The sequence below is a fragment of the Zingiber officinale genome, chromosome 5B (genome assembly GCF_018446385.1).
Source record: "Zingiber officinale cultivar Zhangliang chromosome 5B, Zo_v1.1, whole genome shotgun sequence".
NCBI classification, from domain to species: domain Eukaryota; kingdom Viridiplantae; phylum Streptophyta; class Magnoliopsida; order Zingiberales; family Zingiberaceae; genus Zingiber; species Zingiber officinale.
The window spans coordinates 15,902,570-15,920,337 of NC_055995.1; positions in this window are offsets into that span (position 1 = coordinate 15,902,570).

Here is a 17,768-nt window from a genome sequence, read left to right on the forward strand (position 1 = left end):
AAGAAAACAAAAAGGGAAAACTAGGAAGAGAAGTTCTTCTTCCTCCTCACAAGGGTATTATTTTTCTTAAGGAACAACAAGCGAAAAACTATGTAAGTTTCCCCTCACTTGTGGTACAATAGCTTATGTATTTTCTATGAGATTAGGTTGCCTAAAAACCTAGGATACCTTCATGGAATTTTCGGCCAAGACAAAAAAAAAAAAAAAAAGAAGGACCTAGGAAATGTAAAGACCCAAATTTGACATGCTCAATATGTTTCTTGTAACATGTATCTTATGGTAGAGGATTTATCTAATGTTTATATGTTAGAATGTTTGGATAGAACTTAGAGTCATGTCCCTAGACTCTCGGCCAAGCATGAATAAAGGAAATAGGTAAGTTAAGACTCAAACCAAGTATGCTCCTTTTGTTTTATGATATGTACCTTATGATGAGAATGTTGTTAACATGATATGCTCATGCCTATATGTTGATTGAACTTTATTCCATGCTCATAAACATTCGGCCATGGTAGGTTAAAGGGCCTAGGAAATTTTAAAACCTAAACTAAGCATGCCATGATCTTTCTTAAGATAAGATATGAAGTTGATATGATATGCTCATGTTTATATGTTGGGTTGAACTTTATTCCATGCTCATAAGCATTCGGTCATGATAAGATTAGGGGTCTAGGAAATTGTTAAACCTAAACTAATCATGCCATGATCCTCCTTAAGACAAGATATGAAATTAATATGACATGCTCATGTTTGTAGTGTGGTTAGAACTTGTTTTCATGCTCCATGAACTTTCGGCCACAACAATTCTATAAGCCTAGGAAACCTAGAACTTGAACTAAACATGCTCATGATGTTCTTGGTAATAAATACAATGAAAATGGTTTAGGGTTTCCATGCTTTTATGCCACATGAAACCTAGTTTCATGGTTCACAAGTTTCTCCCATAGTAAGTTAATAAGCTTAGGATACCTAGAACCTAAACTAAACATGCTTATGTTGTTCCTCATGATGTATGATATGATTTTTCGTTTAGAGTTCACATGCTTGTATATTGATTTTCTAGCAAATATGATGCTTGATGATATTCGACCATAACAAGTTTATAGACTTAGAAAACCTAGAACCTAAACTAAACATGCTTATGTTGTTTCTCATGATGTATGATATGATTTTTGGTTTAGAGTTCACATGCTTGTATATTGATTTTCTAGCAAATATGATGTTTGATGATATTCGGCCATAACAAGTTTATAGACTTAGAAAACCTAGAACCTAAACTAAACATGCTTATGTTGTTTCTCATGATGTATGATATGATGTTGGTTTAAAGTCCATATGCTTGTATAATGATTTTCTAGCAAATGGGATGCTTGATGATATTCGTGTTGGGGTTGCAAGGTTGCAAACATAGTCCCATATTAGAAACACATGGGAAAGATCATGGGTTTATAAGAGAAAAGATATCTCCATTGGCATGAGGCCTTTTGGGGAGAGCCCAAGAGCAAAATCATGAGGGCTTAGGCCCAAAGTGGATAATATCATGCCATTGTGGGGATATCTAAATTCTTTTCGATCCTACAATTGGTATCAGAGCCCGGACTTCCAGAAGGTTTAACCACCGACTGTGCACAAGAGCTATGGTCTGATTGAGCCATGTGGGTATAATATTGACCTCGAACAAAGAAAGTGGAGGCTCCTATGTTCGGATCAAGAGGACCAGACACCAGGCAGGAAGTCCTAGTTGTGACTAGGCAAGGAAGTCCTAGTAGGTCAGGTGGACCGAGGGGCAGGAAGACCTGGTGGGTCGAGGATCGGACGTGGGAAGCCTATGGTCCTTTGTTTGAGGGGGGGGATTGTTGGGGTTGCAAGGTTGCAAACATAGTCCCATATTGGAAACACATGGGAAAGATCATGGGTTTATAAGAGAAAAGATATCTTCATTGGCATGAGGCCTTTTGGGGAGAGCCCAAGAGCAAAATCATGAGGGCTTAGGCCCAAAGTGGACAATATCATGTCATTGTGGGGATATCTAAATTCTTTTCGATCCTACAATTCGGCCATGATGAGTTTACAAGCTTTGAAAACCTAGAACCTAAACTAAACATGCTCATGATGCTCTTTATGATACTTGATGTGATAATGGTTTAGGGTTCACATGCTTGTATGTTGATTGTTAACCTAATTTACAACCATGTGTTTTGGCCACTATATGATACTAGGGTAGAGACCTAATTATGATTTCCATGTGCCTCACATGCAATGTTTCATGATGTGATAAGAGCTTGCTATGCTTCTATGTTTATTTATGTATGCTTATGATCTATGCATGTTGATAACCCTTATGATGTGTCGTGTGCCCAAATTATGCATGCTATTTATGATGAGCTGTGTGCCCAAATTATGCATGCTAATATGATGAGCTGTGTGCCCAAACGATGCATGTAGTTATGATGTGCTGTGTGCCCAAATTATACATGCTATTATGATGAGCTGTGTGCCCAAATTTTGTATGATATGATACATTAAGAAATATGATATGCATGAAATAATAAGAACCATGATATGTATGACATGTTACTTTACTTTATATGGCTTGTACCAAGTGTGGGCTCTATAAGCGCCCCGGGGTCGATGGACTAAGAAACGGGCCTCGTTAGGGATGGACTCCTAAGTGCCCCTAGGTCGATGGACTAAGAAACGGGCCTAGTATGTATGCCTTGTAGGGTTCAAGACTTGCTACCTTGGACCTACATAGGACGCGCGCATTTATGTATGTGGTACAAGCCGGGGCCCTAATTATGTTGAGATTATGTTTAAGTATGTATGTAATAAGTTTTCAAAAGACATGTTGCATATATTTTTCATGATACATGTTTTGAAAGTCATCTCGCATAATACTTATGACTATGTTATAATATGCTAGGATGCACTTTATGATTATGCCATGATATGTCATGATACTTATGACTATGTTATGATATGCCGGGATGCACATGCCATGATACTTATGACTATGTTATGATATGCCAGGATGCACTTTATGATTATGCCATGATACTTATGATTATGTTATGTTATGCTAGGATGCACTTTATGATTTTGTCATGATATGCCATGATACCTTACAATTATGTTACGATATGATGCTTCTATACATGATATGATGAGTTGTCTTTATGCTTTATACCTTATGAATATGCTATGCTTTACGGTTTTTGTGAGTAGGAAGGATCTTACTGAGCCTTGTGTGCTCATAGCTTACTTTCCTTGTACCACAGATAAAGGCAAGGAATGGATGTACTAAGGGAGCAGCAGGAGGGGCAAGAAGGATGTGTGTAGTAGTGGCTCGGCTAAAAGAGAAAGACCTACTTTTATTTAATAAGAATTATGCTTATGTCATTATTTCATGACTCCATGACATTTCATCATGCTTATTAGTATTATGGCTTAAATTTATGTTAAGCATGCTATGTGACTTTATATGATAGGTAGTTAGTGATAATGATTTGAAAAGTAAAAGAAAAGTTTTAAAAAGAAAAAAAATATACTATAAACCAGACTTCCACTGTTTTAAGTAGAAAAGATTATTAACAAGCCAGTAAGTAAGATAAGATAAGAAGAAAAAGATAAGTAACCCCCGTCAGCTTGAGCAAGAAGGGGCGGGGCGTTACATGTGGTGGCATCTCTAACTTCTTCATGAAGGGTGTAGAGACAAACAAGTGTGTCGCCCCAGTATCAAATAACACAGTAGCATACTGACTAAAAATAGGTAGCTGACCTGTGACAACTGTAGAAGCACTCGCCACATCCTCTTTGGTGAGAGAGAAGACCCTGGCATTCGTCGTAACTGGCGGGGCTTCCAATCTCCCTTGGCTAATCGAAGTCCCTTCTATGGTAGCTTGCATCTGGTGTAGCTGTGAGGGGGCACTCCTGTTCTGGTTATACTGCTGGGATGGTGCCTGGAACTGGATAGGGCAGTCTCTGGCCATATGTTCTTCCCGTCCGCAACTGTAACACTTTTTCGTACCCTTGTGACATACCCCGGAATGCTGCTTCCCACAAGTGGTACACTGAGGGTACTTAGGTTGCTTATTTGCTGGACCTCTTTTAGTGTTGTTCCATTGCTTTCTCTTTCCATTAGAGTTTCCTTTCCAGTTTACTATAGTATCTTGAGGTTTCTGTCCTTCTGTCTGTACTTGATTCCTATTCTCGTTCATCGCCTTTTGATAGTGTTCGGTGATCAGGGCACTGCTGACCAGCTCTTTTGTAATCTGCAGTCTGTTAATTCCGCCGACCACATTCAAAGTTATCTCAGGTCGGAGCATTTTCAGCATCAGTCTGACCCTTTCTCTTTCCGTGCTGACCAACTCTGGGTAGAGGCGTGCGAGACGGTTGAAGCGCTTCACTGCTTCGTTAACTGATAAGTCACCTTGCCGGAACTCAGTGAACTCGTCGTAATGTCGGTTTGTTACCCGCATATGGAAAAACTCCTCGAAGAACTCTGCTTTGAAGTTCGCCCAGTTCATCTGATTAACTTGTCTCTTGATCTTAACCCTTTCCCACCACATTCTTGCGTCCCCAAAAAAGCAAAATGGCACGCACTTGATCTTTTCTGGTACAGGCCAGTCCAGCAGTTCCACTATGCTTTCCACCGTCTTGAACCAGTCTTGGGCGTCCCATGGCTCATAAGTACCCGAGAAATTCTCTGGCTTCAGCCTTAGCCACTGTATTAAGTAAGTCTCCTATCGGACCACTGGGCAGGGGCCACCGGTGGTACTGGTGTAGCTGTAGGTATGACGGGCAATGTATTATGATTTGCTGGTGGGGTGACAGGGTTTCCTTGCTGATTCATCAAAGCAGTGATTACTTGTTGTTGTTCCGTGATCTGACGCTGGAGGTCGGTGACTACATGTGTCAGATCCGGTGGAGTCATTGTCTCTTCGGTCCTGTTACCGCGTCTTCTAGCCATATCTATTTTCGTAAATGACAATAAGGCTAGCATAAGTCCATGGTCATTCCTACTTATATCCGTGCATATTAAAACATCTTTTATCATACATAAAGGCAATTCATATCAATTATACTTATGTTCATGCATACTAAAAGCATTTCTTATCATACATAAAGAAATAGAGTAAGTACAGAGATTCTTACTTGGAGCGGCAGAATGGAGGCTTGACGTGTGTGTAGTGGGAAGGCAAACTTGACTTTGATAACTTAGAATGGGTGAGATGCTTAGGACTTAGCCCTAGATTTCAGATGCTTATGTCAGTGCATCGCTATAAATCTGGGCTTTAAATAACAGGGATTGATCAATTTGAGTTGACTAGTAAGTAAAAACCTTGCTAGTTATAAATGTTCAAATTGACCAACCTGAGTCAACTTGCTACTATCTTGTGATAGCTAGTCTTGGACAAAGATTGGACATTTCATCATAAGGACCTTTTTCCTTAGTTTACTAAACCATGCTTGGACTTTTAGGATAAATATCAATTTTAGGGGGAGTTATCTTCAAAATAGTTTTATAAACTTTATTAGTGTTTCAAATTGTTTTCTTTAAACACGTTTTCAAAATTTTTCACTTAGTCTATTTATTTTCAAAATTGTTTTCTTTAACATCTTTTTCAAATTTTTTAAAAAAAAAAACATTAATTTCAATATTGATATTTTTTTTGGTAATTTAATTTTAAAAGTGTTTTCTTAAACACTTTTCAAATTATAGATCATTTTATATCTTTAAACTCTTTTTCAAATTTTGATCACTTAGTAAAAATATGGTTTTGAAACTTAGAAAATTTTGATATCATTTCAAATCTTAGTATATTTTTGAATAGTTAGTTTTCCTTTACTAAAAGTTTAACTTCTCTTTACTTGTTTAATCTTTCCTCATTTTCAAAATGTTAGACTTTCTTATGTTCTATGTTTAGTTTTTTGACTTCCCCTAATTTTGATGTGTATCAAAGGGGGAGAGATAGTGAATTCAGGGGGAGATGATTATTTCAGGGGGAGAAATAAGAATTGAAATTGCTTGTTTATTTACTAGTTGCATATGTTTAACTTAACTTTGAACCTTGGTTGCCAAACATCAAAAAGGGGGAGATTGTTGGTGCAAGTTGCACCAGAATCAAACCTGAGTTTTGATGTTGTCAAAGGTTCCAAGTTAAGTCTTGTTGTGATCTAACAAGTTGATTGAGTGTGCAGGATGTCTACTCAACTGGAAAAGTCCTAGCTGGAAGCTAGGCAGAAAAGTCTTAGCAGATCGTGGAACCCAGGTGCAAGTCCAAGCAGGTCAAGGGGACCCAATGCTTGGCGGTGTGATCGAGAAGTCTGGAGGACTGAAGATCAAAAGAAAAGTCCTGGGGAGCCGATCAAGGCTGAGTGAAAAGTCCAAACTGGATCTGGAAGATCAAAGTTTGGCAGGTAGGTTAAGGTAAGCAAACTGGAGGAGCGACAGTGAGGTCGGGTTCCCAGAGGGAACAACCTTAGGTCACTGATCCAACTGAAGAAACCGTGAAGGTTTCAAAGTTGAGATCAAGACAATTCTACTGTCTTTTATATTACTCATGCATTATAATATTATTGTGCTAACCTTTATGTTGCAGGATGTTTTTGTTCTAACACTGTTTTCCAGGTCAGGCTTGATTGGTCGACCGAACCAGAGGATCGGTCGACCGAAACAGAAGTTATCAAAGCAGTGTTTCAGATCAGACCAAAACAGACTGAGGCCGATCAAAGCTTGATCGGTCGACCAAACCTTGGTGACTCAGCACAGTCAGTGCATCAGACACGATCAGCAAACAAAGGAAAGAAGGGCTGATCGATCGACCGTACAAGAGGATCGGTCGACCGATTCAATCAACATTAAACGCGCATTAATTCAAGATTCTGGCAGACTTCGACGAACAAGGTAAAAGCTTGTTCGGTCGACCGATAAAAGGATTCAGTCGACCCAACCATTGAAGGCCAGTTAATGCAGAATTTACGAGCCAGCGTCAGACTCCAGCTGTGGGTGATCGGAGCTGGTTCGGTCGACCGAACAGGGGGATCGGTCGACCGAACCTTAGTGTACCTATAAATTAAGGCTCGAGGTCAGAGGCCAGTAACAACTCTACTGATCAAAAAATTGTTGTTCTGCAAACTGCTCGAAGCAACAAGTCTCCATCAATCTCTGGATTCGCGCCGACCACAAGCTTCGAATTTCAAATTCATTTGTCGGTAAATTTATTATTGTTGCACTTAAATTATATAAGATAGTAGAGCTGTTACTATCTTATATCTCTTGTACTTGTACGATCTGCTTCTCTCTGAGGAGTTCGGAGAGAAGAATTTTAGTGCTTTGCCCATCGGTGCGGTCAAGGACTGTGGGCCTTCGAGTAGGAGTCGAGCTAGGCTCCGAACGAAGTAAAATACCTTGTCTCTCTTTATTTTCCGCTGCACGATTTCGGTTTCAAAAGAAAAGAATAGTTTTTAAAGCACGCGATATTCACCCCCCCCCCCTCTATCGCTTCAAACGATCCATCAATTGGTATCAGAGCCAAGTTTAGCTCTGAAATTTCTTAATCGATTTTCAAAGCAACTTTTAAAATCTTTTCTTTTCACTAATTTTTTTGAATAATTTTTATTTTTCAAGCACTACTAATCCCAAGACAAAAGTCTTGGAAATACTTTTTCTTTTTGATCTCTGTTTTGCAAGGATGTCAAACTCATATCAAGAAGTCTATAGCACGGTTCGACCTCCACTATTCAAGGGAGAGAATTTTAGTTACTGGAAGAATAGAATGGAGTGTTACTTGAAGTCTGACATCGAGCTCTGGTTCACAATTTTGAAAGGATATACTCCCCCAACGAAGGATGGAACAACAATAGAACCAGAAGAATGGACTCCCCAAATGATCAAGAAGGCACAACTGAACTACAAGGCGATCAACACCATTCAGTGCGGACTTACGATGGAGGAGTTGAACAGAGTTGGTCCCTACGACAACGCCAAAGACTTGTGGGACTCACTAGTCAAATTACACGAAGGAACCAACGACTCGAAGGTAAACAAACGAGATCTTCTGTTAAATAATTTACTTAATATAAAAATGTTTCCTGGAGAGACGACCTCGCAACTTCACACCCGACTAAAGGACATCCTCAATGATCTTCACCTGATCGGACACGAACTCGAAAATCGCGATACGATAAGGTACGCTCTAAACGCTTTTCCGAGGAATGCTTTGTGGGCATCAATTGTAGATGCGTACAAAGTTTCCAAAGATCTTTCAATTCTTAAGTTAGATGAATTGTTTTGCGAGTTGGAATTACACGGGAAATCTAACATGAGCCATGTCGAGAAAGGAGTTGTTTTGTATGCAGGTTCAAGCAAAGAGACAAAATCAAAAACGAAGATCGAGCCTGAAAGCGAGTCAGACTCAGACTCAACAAACAAAGAAGAACTAGTCAACATGGTCCGAATATTGTTGACTAAGAAAAAGTTTAGAAGAAATACCAAAAAGACTCCACCGAACCATATCCAAAACAAATCAGAAATGATTTGTTATGGATGCAACAAAAAGGGACATTTCAAAAACGAATGCCCAAATCGGAAAGAAGAACGACCCAAATCGACAAGACAGAAGAAGGCACTTCAAGCGACTTGGGATGAAACCTCTTCCGATGAATCCGACACAGAACAAACAAAGCACTCAAGCCATCTTGCATTTATGGCAAGAAATGAAGATTCCGACTCCGAGTCCGAGGACGAGTACGAGTCTGAGATCAACATTAAAGGCAACGGATCGGAAGATCCAAATATGGTAACGATTTATTCAAAGTCAAATTTACTTAAAGTAGCTAAATGCTTGTTTAAAAAATTAGCAAAATCGGAAAAACAAAATAACTTGTTACTTAAGGAAATAGACCACCTTAAGCAACAAGTTAACTTGAGTGACTTGACTAACCAAGTTCAAGTCGGAACTTCAACTCAAGTTGAAAAACTTGAAGAAGAAAATTTTGATTTGAAAGGTCAAGTCGAGCGACTCAAGAAAACGTTGGAAAGGTTCGAAATGAGATCCAAGTATCTAAATATGGTACTTGGATCGCAACGAGCCGTGTACAACAAATCAGGACTCGGTTACAAACCCAAACAAACAAACAAACCATACTTATCATTAATTAGTCAAAATGTTAGAAGTCAAGTCCAAGCATGGGTCCAAACAAAATATTTAATTAAACAAATTAAATCAAACCTCTACTTGGTCCCTAAGAGTCAAATCCATTACTTAGATAGACCATATCTAAGCTATGACTCAGGGGGAGCAACTAGAAAAATAATTCAACCAACTTAATTAAAACAAACTCAATACTTATGATTAGGATTATTAGAATGGTTAGATGAAAAAGGTTTACCAAACCCTATAACATAGCACCGAAATGGATTGGGATGATAGTACGTCAAGGAAACTCTGTCGAAGGCATGCCTAGGTTGAATATGGAATTCTACCTGGTGCACTAGACTTAGTGGATCTGACCGAAGCTACCCCAGTCAAACATGGACTAGTTAGACCAAGATTTAGTATTAAATTTTTTGGGCAGGAACAGTTTGGAAAGTCTTCAACAAGTGGTCTAATGATATTCAAGTAGGCCATATGCCTCACCACAGAACTGAAACTTATCCTTAGGACGCCTTCTGGATTAACCCAAAGCTAAGTTTGAATCTAACATGGGTTCAATAACCTCTTTCAATAAAATTTAATTCTAATTCAAACTAATATCAATTCTAATTAATTAATTCTAATTAATTAATTCTAATTCAAACTAAAATCAATTCAAATTAAAATTAATTCTAATTAATTAATTCTAATTCAAACTAAAATTATTTTAAACTTATTAAAAATTATTTTAAACTTATTAAAAATTATTTTAAACTTAGTTTAAAAATTATATTAAACTTATTAAAAATTATTTTAAACTTATTAAAAATTATTTTAAACGTATTAAAAATTATTTTAAACTTATTAAAAAATTATTTTAAACTTATTAAAAATTATTTTAAACTTATTAAAAAATTATTTTAAACTTATTAAAAATTATTCTAAACTTATTAAAAATTATTTTAAAACTATTAAAAATGATTTTAAAACTATTAAAAATTATTTTAAAACTATTAAAAAATATTTTTAAACTTTTTAAAAATTATTTTAAACTTATTTTAAAATTATTAAAAATTATTTTAAACTTATTAAAAATTATTTTAAACTTATTAAAAATTATTTTAAAACTATTAAAAATTATTTTTAAACTTATTAAAAAATTATTTTATACTTATTTTAAAATTATTTTAAACTTATTAAAAATTATTTTAAACTTATTAAAAATTATTTTAATGTTTTTTTAAAAAATTTAATTCAATCTTAATTAATTTTTTTTAAAAAAAAAAAAAAATCTGTCGACCGAACAATTGGTTCGGTCGACCGAACCTTGTTTATGCCACACAAATACTATTCAATTATTCGGTCGACCGGACCTGGTTATCGGTCGACCGAAAACATAAAATCTCATCCGTTCAACTACCCTTCACCTTCCCTCTATCTGTGCCAAAATTAAAGTATCGGTCGACCGAACGTCTGCTCACCGGTCAAAAGGACGAGAGATTTAAGGGATCGGTCGACCGAACCCTTGATCGGTCGACCGATCATCTTCTATATAAGAAGAAGCGAGCAACCCTCACAACTCATCCAAATCCATTCTTCTACTCTTCTATCTCCCATACTATTCGCCGATTCCAGCCTCTTCCCATCCGAAAATGCCTCGGTAACTTCCTTTTATTCTATTTCTTTTAATATTTTTGCACAAGTTACTTATTGCATTTTATTTTTTTTTATAGTGAGAAAAGTAGGGCTATTGCACAAAGAGAGGCTAGCTCTCTTAATCCTAGCCAAGATCCTAGGTTCTTTACCGAAGAATTGCGTCTATCTTTTCCTAATAAAAAATTAAAGGTTATCGGTACTCGTTGTTTGGATCTCCAATTCTATCAAACCTTTTGTCCTGAGGTCATAGAGATCAATCAACACTATCAACTTGATAGCATCATCTTTTGTAGATATGCATACAATCCTATTCTCTGTTCTGAATTTTACCACAACTTGTGTGAACTTGATCCCCATCATTTTAGGACTAGAGTTGCTACTCAAGACATGTTGTTTGATCTTGACATGTTTCTTCGATTTCTACAGATCCAACCGTCAGTTAACCGTATCTTTTTTAGTAAGTCTCTTCCTGATCCGTTACCTACTCCTTTCTCTCATCTGACTCTAGAACTCATGTATGCTGACTTCTTTGAAGGACCTCGTCCTAAAAAGATGTCAACTGTACCCCTTAGTCCAAGAGACAATGCTTTTTATAAGATGATCGTGTCTTGCATTTATCCTTTATCATCTGGAGATCAGGGAGTTTTGCGTCCAGTTCATCTTTTTCTGATGTACGCTCTTAGACATAGACTAGACTTTGACCTAGGCTACTGGGTATTCAGATCTATCATTTACTATTCAGGGTACAACACTTCATTTAAGGTTCATATGATTCAGTGTCATGTTCTCACTGCTTATATTGCCAATCTCGGAGTAGGGGTTCATCGAGGTGAGTTGATTGAGTTGTCTGACTTTGATCTTGTCGGGGTTAGGCAATTATCCTTGGCCGGGATTAAGACAAGCGGCGAAGGGCTTGTGTACAAACGAACACATCCACACTACATCCCACAAGCTGTCGACGATCCTATTGATGAGGATGATCCGGTTCCCGTTACTGCACCTCCTCCTGTGGTCATTGATCCTGGATTTGCCATGACACCCTTCTTCGACTTTCCTCAGAGCAGTTCATATGCTCCTCCTCCTCCTCCAACTAGTGACTTCTTTACCCGTCTGCGAGATGATATTTTTAGTCACTTTGACTCCTTGGAAACAAAAATGGATGATCTGTACAGCTCTCTTCAGGGACAAGTTGCTGATTTTCGTCAAGAGATGATAGAGCGTACTGATGCTTTACAGAAGGAGCAGCAGAGGATTTTTGATTATCTGAGAGATGATGAGGACGAGGATGAGTGATTTCAGGATTTATCTTTTGTGACTTCTTGTATCTATTACTTAACTTGAATTATGACTATGCTTAATCTTTAGTGTTTTTCAGTCTTTAGTAGCTCTTGATAAATTTGTAGAATAGGCTCTTTGGTTTTGAAAATTATTACTTAGTTTATTTTTCAAATTATTTTTGTAAAAAATCTCATTTCAAAATTTTTGTTTCAAAATTCTTTGAAATTATTTTTCATTTTATGGAACAGCCTAGGTTTTACCGTAGAATTGCATGATCCTATAGTTCTAGAAGCCAGCATCTCACAAGCACAGTAGGATCCCTTGTTTGATAACTTAGAATGGGTGAGATTCTTAGGACTTAGCCCTAGATTTCAGATGCTTATGTCAGTGCATCGCTATAAATCTGGGCTTTAAATAACAGACATTGATCAATTTGAGTTGACTAGTAAGTAAAAACCTTGCTAGTTATAAATGCTCAAATTGACCAACCTGAGTCAACTTGCTACTATCTTGTGATAGCTAGTCTTGGACAAAGGTTGGGCATTTCATCATAAGGACCTTTTTCCTTAGTTTACTAAACCATGCTTGGACTTTTAGGATAAATATCAATTTTAGGGGGAGTTATCTTCAAAATAGTTTTATAAACTTTATTAGTGTTTCAAATTGTTTTCTTTAAACACGTTTTCAAAATTTTTCACTTAGTCTATTTATTTTCAAAATTGTTTTCTTTAACATCTTTTTCAAATTTTTTAAAAAAAAACATTAATTTCAATATTGATATTTTTTTTGATAATTTAATTTTAAAAGTGTTTTCTTAAACTATTTTCAAATTATAGATCATTTTATATCTTTAAACTCTTTTTCAAATTTTGATCACTTAGTAAAAATATGGTTTTGAAACTTAGAAAAATTTGATATCATTTCAAATCTTAGTATATTTTTGAATAGTTAGTTTTCCTTTACTAAAAGATTAACTTCTCTTTACTTGTTTAATCTTTCCTCATTTTCAAAATGTTAGACTTTCTTATGTTCTATGTTTAGTTTTTTGACTTCCCCTAATTTTGATGTGTGTCAAAGGGGGAGAGATAGTGAATTCAGGGGGAGAAATAAGAATTGAAATTGCTTGTTTATTTACTAGTTGCATATGTTTAACTTAACTTTGAACCTTGGTTGCCAAACATCAAAAAGGGGGAGATTGTTGGTGCAAGTTGCACCAGAATCAAACCTGAGTTTTGATGTTGTCAAAGGTTCCAAGTTAAGTCTTGTTGTGATCTAACAAGTTGATTGAGTGTGAAGGATGTCTACTCAACTCGAAAAGTCCTAGCTGGAAGCTAGGTAGAAAAGTCTTAGTAGATCGTGGAACCCAGGTGCAAGTCCAAGCAGGTCAAGGGGACCCAATGCTTGGCGGTGTGATCGAGAAGTCTGGAGGACTGAAGATCAAAAGAAAAGTCTTGGGGAGCCGATCAAGGCTGAGTGAAAAGTCCAAACTGGATCTGGAAGATCAAAGTTTGGCAGGTAGGTTGAGGTAAGCAAACTGGAGGAGCGACAGTGAGGTCGGGTTCCCAGAGGGAACAACCTTAGGTCGCTGATCCAACTGAAGAAACCGGGAAGGTTTCAAAGTTGAGATCAAGACAGTTCTACTGTCTTTTATATTACTCATGCATTATAATATTATTGTGCTAACCTTTATGTTGCAGGATGTTTTTGTTCTAACAATGTTTTGCAGGTCAGGCTTGATTGGTCGACTGAACCAGAGGATCGGTCGACCGAAACAGAAGTTATCAAAGCAGTGTTTCAGATCAGACCAAAATAGACTGAGGCCGATCAAAGCATGATCGGTCGACCGAACAATAAGATCGGTCGACCGAACCTTGGTGACTCAGCACAGCCAGTGCATCAGACACAATCAGCAAGCAAAGGAAAGAAGGGCTGATCGGTCGACCGAACAAGAGGATCGGTCGACCGATCCAATCAACATTAAACACGCATTAATTCAAGATTCTAGCAGACTTCGACGAACAAGGTAAAAGCTTGTTCGGTCGACCGATAAAAGGGTTCAGTCGACCGAACCATTGAAGGCCAGTTAATGCAGAATTTACGAGCCAGCGTCAGACTCCAGCTGTGTAACACCCCTAGAAAGCCTAGATAAAGTAAGGGCAATGAGAGTACTAATGTAATAAAAAGAATGTGTAGATAGTCTACGTTGAATGTTACGATGGGAAGGATTTAGATGATTATGAAAGAAAATAAAGTTGAGAATATAAATCATCTATGCATGATTTATAATGTATGGAATTAATGTAGACAAAAGGAAGAAATATGAATACATGTATGAAATATTTATGCATAATGCATAATAGGGAAATATACGAATTATTATGTACAAAAGAAAATAAAAATGTTAGAAGAGAGATTGAACCCTGGACCTCTTGTAAGGAACATGTATAAGATACCAAAGGGGATAGGAGAATTATTGATAAGGAGAGAAAGGATTAAGTAGTTAAGAATAAGAAAGGATTCTTTTTACTTAAAAGAAAAAGGAAGTAAAAAGAAATAAAAATATACATAACCAAGTTTTGAACCTTGGTTCTCTTGTGGATGCATGCATGTATTAACCAAGTGGGATAAGAGAGGATATTGTAAGAGGAGAGATAGAAAATTTTATTAAAGGAGAGAAAAGAGAGAGATTAAGAGAGAACTCACAAGGCATATCTCTAGAATATTCCTATCATAAAGAAGAGGAATAAATGGGAAGGATGAATCAAGTCAAATTTCCTCCCCTCATTTTAGTATAAATAGGCATGGAGGGGTGACTTCAAATTCATCCTCCACTCCTCTCCCTCTCCTCCTCCCTCTTGTGCCGAGACCCCCTCTCCCTCTCCTCTTCTTCTTGTTGCCAAGCAACACAAGAGGAAGGAAGCTCCTCTTCCTCCTCACTCCCTCCCTCTTCTTTCTTCCTTGTTGTTGCCGAGCAACACAAGAGGAAGAAGCTTCTTCTTCCTCCCCTCTCCACCAAAAGACCTAGCCACTCCTTTCCCTCCATTTGTGCCGAACCTAGCAAGCAAGAAGAAAGGTCCAAGCAAGTTCTCAATTCTAGGAAACTTAAGCGAAGAAGGTAAGCTTCCCCTCACCTGTGGTACAAGGCTTTTTACATGTTTTTATGATTTTATGAGGATTTTAAAACCTAGAAACAAGTATGAGAAAATTCGGTTAAGAAGAGCTTTCGAAATCTAGTGATGTTTAACTAGTCTTCACTAAATGATAGATTTTCTATGCCATGGGAAAGGATTCTTCTTCATATTTTTATACCTATATGATGCTTGATAAGAGGAGCACTTAACCCTAGAATTTCGGCCAAAAATATTTTTAAGAGGCTAGAGAAATTCATTGTTTTACTCAACTAGTACAAGGTTCTTCCTATGAAATGTTAGGGACCATGTAATTAGTTTTCTTGCTTAGAAGATGTTTGAACTAAAAGGAAACCCACCCATATGTTTCGGCCAAGAAGGGGTTTAGGGTTAGGAATACCCTTAAATTTAAATAAACATGCTCATGAGGTAGGATACAAAGATGTTAAAAGATTTGTATGTTTCGGCCAAGTTGTTCATGAACTAAATTTATATGTTTATTTCTTAGTAAATTTTACCATGAAACTCACTTAGGTTTTCATGCTTTAGACTACTTAAGAACCTAGCTAAAGAATGGTAGGTTTCGGCCATGTGAAGGAAATAAAAGAAAAAAAAAGGGAAAGAAAGAAACCTAGGAAATGTTATGCAATGAAATTTATGTAAATGCCATGATATGTGATAGCATATGAAATGCTATACATAATAAGAAGAATGAAATTTATGTAAATGCCATGATATGTGATAGCATATGAAATGCTATACATAATGAGAAGAATGAAATATATGTAAATGCCATGATATGTGATAGCATATGAAATGCTATACATAATGAGAAGAATGAAATATATGTAAATGCCATGATATGTGATAGCATATGAAATGCTATACATAATGAGAAGAATGAAATTATGTGAATGCCATGATATGTGATAGCGTATGAAATGCTATACATAATGAGAAGAATGAAAAATGAAATGCATGAAAGATTGTTAGGGATATGATATGATAGTTATGCATGATAAATTACTTTGTATGGTTTGTACCAAGGGTGGGCTCCGTAAACGCCCCGGGGTCGATGGAATAAGACTCGGGCCTCGTCAGTAATGGGCTTCTGATGCCCTAGGTCGATGGAGTAAGACTCGGGCCTAGTATGTATGTATGGTAGGGTTCAAGACTTGCTACCTTGGACCTACGTATGATGTATGTGGTACAAACCGGGATCCCAATGCTGATGCTATTAATTTCAAGTACTTACAAGTATAAGTTTTCAAATTCATGATGCATTGCCTGCATATGTGCTTGAATTAGCTAATGATTTGATATGATGCCATGATGATATGAATACGATACCTTTGTACGTTGTATGCTTATGATATTACGCATGATGTTAATATACGATGATTTTCGGTTTAGTGAGTAGGAAAGGAACTTACTGAGCCATGAGTGCTCACAGCTTACTTTCCTTGTACCGCAGATAAAAGAACTGGATGAACTAGAGGAGCAACAGGAGGAGCGGATAATGATGTGTGTGGTGGTGGCTCGGCAAAGAACGATTCGGACAGATTAATATGATTAGTTATAGAATCAATATATACATATTTAATCTGTGATATCATGCTTATTTAAATAAAATGAATAGTTTAAATTTTTTTACTCTTCCGCTGTTATAACTAAAGCATGTACGTAAGTAGTATAAAGAACGTAGCGCCGCCTTTGGTTGGGTAAGAAGGGCGGGCGTTACAAGCTGTGGGTGATCGGAGCTGGTTCGGTCGACCGAACAGGGGGATCAGTCGACTGAACCTCAGTGCACCTATAAATTAAGGCTCGAGGTCAGAGGCCAGTAACAACTCTACTGATCAAAAAATTGCTGTTCTGCAAACTGCTCGAAGCAACAAGTCTCCATCAATCTCTGCATTCGCGCCAACCACAAGCTTCAACTTTCAAATTCATTTGTCGGTAAATTTATTATTGTTGCACTTAAATTATATAAGATAGTAGAGCTGTTACTATCTTATATCTCTTGTACTTGTACGATCTGCTTCTCTCCGAGGAGTTCGGAGAGAAGAGTTTTAGTGCTTTGCCCATCGGTGCGGTCAAGGACTGCGGGCCTTCGAGTAGGAGTCGAGCTAGGCTCCGAACGAAGTAAAATACCTTGTCTCTCTTTATTTTCCGCTGCACGATTTCGGTTTCAAAAGAAAAGAATAGTTTTTAAAGCGCGCGATATTCACCCCCCCCCCCCCTCTATCGCTTCAAACGATCCATCACTAAGGTCTGGTACAAGCCACATAAAAAAGTAAAGTAGCATGCCTTATTTACTTATCATATCATGAAAAGTGCTCTTAGTCCCAAATAAAAAGGGAAGCAACTCTTAGGCCTTTAATTGACATATCATAAAGAGTGCTCTTAGTCCCAACTAATAGGGAAGCAACTCTTAGGCCTTTACTTGTCATATCATAAAGCATGCATACTTGAGCATATAGCCCATCATGTTGGAGTGTATACTTAAAAGTTTAGCTTTTGTACACATTTATTTTGAAATAAAGAATCACATTGGTCAAATGTTTACATT